This window comes from Apaloderma vittatum, unplaced genomic scaffold (genome assembly GCF_000703405.1).
Source record: "Apaloderma vittatum isolate BGI_N311 unplaced genomic scaffold, ASM70340v1 scaffold3022, whole genome shotgun sequence".
NCBI classification, from domain to species: Eukaryota; Metazoa; Chordata; class Aves; order Trogoniformes; family Trogonidae; genus Apaloderma; species Apaloderma vittatum.
Genome location: NW_009702880.1, coordinates 36,856 through 44,529, shown reverse-complemented (window position 1 = coordinate 44,529; position 7,674 = coordinate 36,856). Strand labels below are relative to the sequence as shown.

Sequence of the window (7,674 nt, the reverse complement as noted above, 5' to 3'; positions counted from 1 at the left end):
TGAGTCTAATCTAGCAGGAGCCGTGGCAGAACATTATCAGCTAGGTACAGAAATCTCAGGCGGCTTTGGTGTGTGGGACGCACACAGATGCTGTGTCCTGGAGCCTGTCTTGCCATGACAGCTGTGCAGTCAGGGCTCCCACCACGGGGAATGCTCTTCTCCTTTGGGCGGTTGAGTATGGACAGTGCTGGACTTGCAGACGTGCTTTAAGTGAGGAGATGTTATGTGTGGTAGTAGTGGTGAGCAGCCGGCTCCTCTGACTGGACAGTATCTGAAAAATTTACTGTCTCCCATGTGTGCAGGGAATGAGGAATTTTGTCATGGACAAGTCTCTGAATAACAAACTGCTTAGTGCTGCTGAGGAGCTTCATCAGGGAGAGGTTTTTGTTTGAGTCCAGGCCTTGCTTGTGCTACTCTAAAGTTTTATATAAATACAGCATTTGGGTATATATTTCTGAATCTGTGCCTGCTCTCTGTTCGTGAGCATGAAGATACAACTTTTTAGACTGTACCACTCTGTCTTATTGAAAGGATGTGGGAATTTGTAGGCAAAGACTGTTTTAGTGTTCCATACCACAGTATCTATGGCTTCATTTCCATTTTAGATGCCATGAAGTGATTGAAACAGCAGAGTGTGTATATATGTACATGTGAAACATCTCTTTATCCCCAAGAATTGAATTCAGAAATAAAGTACTTAAAATACTTCTAAAATAAAGTACTTAAAACTGTTCAGCGATACAGGCTGAAGTCTCATGTAGTTCTACACGTAGATAAACAAGTAGCAGTCATGGTGCGAACTGTTGGTAATAGGAATTATGGACAAAGACTGCTGATTAATTGTTATGTTCTGTCTTTCTGCTCTGGTGTTCTGCCTCTGAGGGAAGGCCAGAGAGGGGAAATGGGTGGAAGGGGCCCAGTGAAATGCAAACCATGCCTGCACCAGGAGGCTTAGTGATGCTCACTTGTGCTCTTAGTGTTTTGCTCTTGGTCCAAGTTTGAGCAGCGCTTTGGCCATTCCTGCCTTTCAGATCAGTAGAGTTTGGGCTGTGGCTAACCCCTTACCCTGCTCTGAGCACGGGGAGAAGGGAGAGGTAAATGGTGAATTCAGCATGATGTGTGCATGCCCCTACCATTTCTCCCTCTTGCAGGCATTGTTCTTGTTTCCAGTCACATACCTTTAGCTTGACAAAGAGCCACTAACATGCGATCATGGAGTATGACGTAGAGTTAACAAATACAGGAGCTCGGCTTGTCTCGACGGCATGAGCGTGTACCAAGCTGTGTCCACAAACATGAGACGAGCATCAGTGGCTTAGGGGACTGGGGTTTGCTCTTTAGATCATCGTAACGTTGCCAGTTTTCATTTGATGATTTTACACAGCTGTAGCAACATTAATTAAAACTCCTAACACCACTCTGAGCCTTCATTTCCATTTTCTAGATATTTTTTTTTCTAAAGTCACGGTGAGGTTTTAGTTTATGGGTTGTTAGAGATGGGCCTAAAGAGTGAAGGACATGTTTTTGGAGAAGTAATGAGTAGTTTGTCTGTCTGTGGATGCCTTGAAGAGCCAAATATTTCTAGGAGGCAGGAGCTGCTCAGCCCTTTTGTCTGAACACCAGACCTCTTCCATATACATGAGGTTGTGCACTGGGAGTTTTTAGTTATTATGTAAGTCTTGGTTGAGTTGTGAATCCCAGTCCTTCGCTCACTGTTATCTCAGCCATATCAAGGGCTATGACAATAGATCTGCTAGTTGGAGGAGAGTCTGCTATACCTGTTGCTTTGATTTTCAACACAGAGATCCGGAGTCTTCATAACATGCATTTTGTGTTTCTTTTGACTATATGATATTTTACTATATCTGATTCATTTAGTATTTATGGGAGGTATTTTCTCTTAGAGAAAGATTAGGAGGAATCCCCATGCCCTTGTCCTTGCAAAAGCCAGACTGTCATTATTAGTATTATTATTATTTTATCTTGCAATGTCCTTGCAAGTTTCTTGCAAGCATTGCTGTTTAATTATTTAGGTGGTTGAAATGCAAGAACTGTGCTCAGTGATCTTTACTGTTCTTTTTGTCTTACAGATTGAGGGATTTTAATGGCTTTCAGGTAGAAGAAAGTGGAGACAATCAAGATGAATTCTATGGACAGGCACATACAGCAGACCAATGACCGGCTGCAGTGCATAAAACAGGTAAGCTGGAGATCATTGCTGCTCGAGGAGTGTTATGTACTGTGTTGCAGGGTGTGTTGTTCGTTACAGTTATCTGTTGCTTAATGAATGTCCTTGCCTTTTGGAGAGGGGAGGATGGTAATAGGAATGAGACGTAATCTCATTGAAGCACAGAATATCTGCTGCAAAAGTTTGTGTATAAGCCTCAAAAGCTGAGCTTTCCCTTTCACCTTTCTAAGAAATCTTCAACCAGGAGACTCAACAAATCTGTCTCAGCTGAAAGCAGAGTGGTGCTAGTCCTGCCAGCTCTGCCCTGAGGGTATCACAGCGGGCAGCCATTGTACTTGTGCGTGCTCTGAGCACAGTCACAAAATTTTGACATACAAGTTTTGATTCTAAGCCAATATCTGACCTGAGACCTGCACTGGCAGTTGGAGACTCCAGCTTGGGCAGTTGGCATACCCCCAGGTGCTCGCATTAATCAGTTTGCCTGGAGATATAAAAACTTCTGTTTACAAGATGTAAAAACTTCTGTTAAAATTTTCAGAAGCATCTGTTTGTGAAGACAAAGGGCCTTTATAATTCACTGAAAGGCAGTGGATTTTAGGTCTCATTTGCAGGTTTCTCCATTGTAACTGTGCTTGCAAATGCTTTTTTTTTATAATCAAGTAAAAAAACACAAAGGAAAAACACAAAGTTGGGGATGGAATGAACAGATACCATCTTTCCTTGCCTTATCCTTCTCAGTAAGCTTTGCTCTCTGGCATTGCAGGCAGTGTGTATCCTGCCTTCACATAACGTTCTTCTCTACGTGCAAGAATCCTTGTAGAAAATTCATAGCAATGGTCCTTTGTGTAGAAGAAGTGAGCAAGAGAATGGTTTCTCATGTTGATGTTCCTATCTCTCATCCAACGTGTACATGCAGCAAACAGGTGCATAAGTGCAAGTTGCACGCAGGTGTTTTGAAGATTGGTTATCCCAGCTGGGTCCATAAGATGAGCTCAAGAGTTCATCTTTTCGGAACTGACTGAGGTTTTCTGAATTACATTGGAAACACAGAACAACATTATTCTGTGAAATAATGTTCCCAGAAAATTTTTCTCTGCTCTTTGATCAGTTTTCTCTGTCAGTTCAGGCCACAATACGTTTAGAAACCAGAGTCCTGCTGTTTCAGTTTCATGTACGTATTAACTTTTAAAACCTACCTGCCTACTTTTGCTGTGGAACACGTGCATATTGCTTCTTGAGGCAGTGCAGCACTTCTCCAGGGAAGTGTTGTGGCACCAAGCCTGTCAGAGTTCAAGGACCATCTGCACGAATCTTAATCATGTGATTTGGGTGGTCTTGCAAGGAGGAGGGAGCTGGACTTGATGATCTTGATGAGTCCCTTCCAACCTGAGTTATTCTATGATTCTCTGATTATTTGTGACTGTTCTATTGGTTTTGGCATCTTCCCTCATTATGTTTTGTCATGTTTACCTAGGCATCTCTAGAAGTTGTGTGGTTTTTTCCTAGAATACCATGTAATGCTAAGAAGAGAAAATAGCCTTTCCTCTGGCCATGCGGATCCTTTGAGGGATATGAAATAAGGAACAGAGTTTACACCTAAACCAGATGATTTTTCTCTCCATTTTTCCTTTATAAGAGAGGATTTCAGAATAAATCAAAGTTAGTTCATAGGTCAAGGAGCAGAAATAGGAATATGTCCCTGAAGAATTGCTGCTTGTAATCCAGCCTCAGCCCGTGGTGGCTCTCTCTTTCTCTCTCTCTTTCATCACTCTGTGGTGAAAGTTAATGCATCTCGTGGCCCTTTAGAGGCCTGAGGGAAATGTGAATTTTGGGATTTCATCCCAGTTTCTTATGAACAGCTATCTGGTTCAGAAAAAACATGCCCTTGACTGGCACAAAGGGGTGTTCATTTTGGCCATCCTTGCCCGTGGGATAAAGAATGAAATGACTTGCAGAACAGCTTAACCTTTCAGCTGTAAGAACAGACCTTCAGATCAAGAGGAGACAAGTGGAGGATGCTTCTCAGTTCCTATTTCTAGAACTGTTAGTTTCTATACATAGAGAATTTCTATTATTTTAATTAGATAATAGAATATCAAATTTTACTTGTTACAGTATTAAAGAGATATTTTTGCCTATATAATGTGTACTCTGTCAGTTAAACCATTTACTTCATTTATACATAGAACTGGTTTACACGTGCAACTAGAATATTTCCTCAGCAGTAAAAGCTGAGGGGAAGAGAGGAAGGTTAGGCTTTCCAGCATTTCTGGAGCATTCTCTGTTTTCTTTGGTCCAGTCTAGGAGAAAGCTTGGGGTTTTCTAGTGGGCAGGGGCGTGCTTGCTTTTTGGAGGAGGCTCACCTCTCTGTCACAAGGTCATAAATTTCCAGCCTGGAGACACTTGCCTTGTTCGTTGCCACAGATGAATAGCTGGCAATATTAATGTGTTACTACAAAGAGTAATTTCCAGTTCACCCATAGAGAACTGGACCACATGCTGTTGCATCCATGTTGCTTTTGGGAGCAAAACAGTACCTTGCACAGCAACATCAATGTGTCCTCACTGATTTTGGAGATTAACTGCAGGGTCAGACAAAAATCTGTCTGCCTTTTCTTCACTGGTCTCCAGTCTTTTATCCTTTCTTTCCAGCCTGTGAGCAACCAGTACTGCTGTCCTCCTGAGGAGATGTGTTCTTTTGGGGTGGTTAACTCAGCAGTGGCATGGAAGGTGCCCTGCAGGAGGAGGAGGAAAGCCACCCTTCCTTGGTGCCCCCCATCTGTGTATTTTATAACTTTGCTGGCAGCTAGTGGCTCCTACAGCCAGACTGAGAGCTGCCTGCCGCCCTCCTTGCCCCTCACCCCAGCCCCTGAGAATCGCTATAAATGGTAATCCATGTGCCTCTTTTAACTAGATCAGGTTTCAACACAGGGTCAGGACAGGCTTCTTTCTTCCCAGCTCTGTGACTCGTGAGACACCCACAATATCCTTGCCGACTTCTGTTCCAGGATCAAGGTTGTGTTTTACCTTCATCTTTTTCAGCGCTTCAAAGCTGCAAACCCAAAACTTGTATATGATCAGCTAGTTAGGAAATGAAGTGTGCGTGTTAAGAAGTGTTTCAGAATAGATGAAAGGGCAAACTGAAGAGGTGGCTGTGTATTTATGCTTAAAAAAACCCCAGACTTCTGTGGAAGGCTGAAACAGCTTGTGTGGTCTCTTTGTAGCTGATTCCCTCAGTATTTGTAAGTGTATGTACTTTTAAAATCAAACATAGGTTTTTTTGGTGTACAGTGGAAAAAACTGAAGTAACAGACTTCCCTTAACACACAATTAGTTTGTCATGACACAGGAGACTCTTCAGAGTACATTGAAGGAGGTTGGATCTTCAGGGTGCGGGCTGCTTTTCTTTAATTCTTTGTCCATACAAACAAGAGTTCCAAATGATTTTGTGTTTAGCAAAGGTCTAGTAGCCTTTGAGAGCTGCCCTGTGTGAGGCTGCAGCAATCATCTAGTTATCTGCTGGGTGCTCACAGCTTGCATTGCTCTGAAGCACGATCCGTGGTGGAGCTCTGGGGCAGCAGGAGCTGGCTCAGGCAGGCACAGACGTAAATCTGAGACCTTCACTGGTGCTGGAGGCCCTGACACAGCCTTTTGAAGGAGCCAGCTTGCCTGACCACATAGGAAGTCCTGGCAGAGAATTGACTGGTTTTTATAAACCATTCTTTATAATAGACCAGAGGTCTGGCTTAGATTAAACACCGTTATTTTCTTCATGTGACACAAGCAAATACCAGGTAACATCAGTGGGTTGCATGACATCTTCTCTTTATTCTCAGCCTGATGGGTCAGCTTAAAAAACTTAGAGCTCTCTTAAATCTAGGGACTTCTCCCTTTGGTTGTCTTTGTTTGCTGGCAGTCAGTTTGTAAGGTTTTTATACATCTCTGACATTCTTGAAAAGAAGGTGATGGATAAAATCTTTCTGTATTTCATGGTAGGCCATGATACCTTCCTGCCCTGCTGAGGATGGTTGTGAGGGTACATACTAAAGCTCTGCTGAAATTTTAGTTGCAGCTCTCTGGTATTTGGTTGTGGTGGGAATAGAGAAGGTTGTTTCTGCAGCTTGTGTCATGGTACATCAGGATACACTGAGCACTATCATCGAATTGTGCTGGATTACTCTGGGAATGCCACTTAATTGGAGGCACACATCACATCGCTGATTTCTAGAAAGAGATTAGCATTTCTTCCCTCTTCCCTTCAAGCAAGCTTGCTGAATTGCTGCAGTTGCCATGCTTTGTAATGCCTACCCCAGCCATTCAGAGAGAGATGCTAAAAGTTGTAATTGCTGTGTGTTTTTGTTGATGTTTTCTTGCTTAAATTGGAAACAAGCAGGCCCATTTCTTTTACCATTCAGCAACTGAGTTTTTGGTTGCTTGTAATTCAGAGGAAAATAGAATTCTTTGTATATTTGCATAACTGTTAGCATTTAGGCCCTGAAATGTTTGAAATAATTCTTCTGCTCTTCAGTGTTATTGTTGCAGATTCATGTAAATGCTCAGCAGTCCTAAACCTGTCATTTGTTGTATATTTTGGACTGGTTAATGTAGACTGGCATGAAACCGCAGCTGAAAACGCTTTAATAAAGCTTCATAAAAATTTGATTGCTGAAGAACTTTGAAAATGAGAAGTATTCTTAGGAGGGGCGCATTTATTTAGAATACACATTTTTGGTTACAGGTTTTTAGAGCAACTAAATATAAAAGAACATACAACAGTAAGGCAAATGGTGAAGAAGGCCTTTCTGTTCCATAAAAAGCATTTGATGGGCCTCAAGTGTTACAGCCTATTTACTAAATGGTCCATCAATGCTGTCTTAGTAGCTGTACTTTTTTCTCTCCCTTTTTATTTTTTTTTCCCCTGAGAGCCATAGTTGCAAATTCTTTGTCTGCTGTTGTGCTCAGTCTTTTGGAATATTCCTCTGCAAGAGTTAAGTATGTTTAGGAAAACTTGACAGCAGACCAGCTTTCCTGGCTCCTCTAGTCCATTTAGAGACCTGTCAATCAACATTCCTGCCCTGTTAGATCCTGCCTTGTAGTGGAGACTGCTCCGGCAACGAAGCCACAAGGGAAACAGCAAAGAGGCGAAGTGCTAGTAGCACTTCTGGAGGGGTGGGGGAAATAAACACTTTCTTGATGTTCACAGTATTTGGCTGGTTTGTTTATCAGATGAGATTCCAGTGGGTAGAATAGAACCCATCATCTTCTGAGGCAGGCTGGTGAAGCCGATGTGGGTACGCTTCTGTCCTTCCCAGTTCCACTGCTCATTTCACTGCAGCACCTGTTCTCAGCGTCTGGGACATGAGTATTGTTAACTGGTTTTGAAAAGGAAAATATATGTGCTTCTTGCACTTAAAACTTCTGGTACCCACCATATTTAGAATAATTTTCTTCTTTTCTGTGTAACTGATTAGTCTGGCCTGTTCCTT

General features: G+C 42.4%; 1 long non-coding RNA gene across 1 annotated transcript in view; it reads left to right on the top strand.

Annotated features, from left to right (window-relative positions):
• Nucleotides 1–2,087: 2,087 nt before the first annotated feature.
• The window catches only part of LOC104270115, a 29,194-nt gene continuing 23,607 nt past the window's right edge, over nucleotides 2,088–7,674 (top strand). Inside the window, exon 1 of the long non-coding RNA XR_717784.1 lies at nucleotides 2,088–2,200. This is a non-coding gene — a long non-coding RNA (uncharacterized LOC104270115). The remainder of the gene's footprint in view (nucleotides 2,201–7,674) is intronic.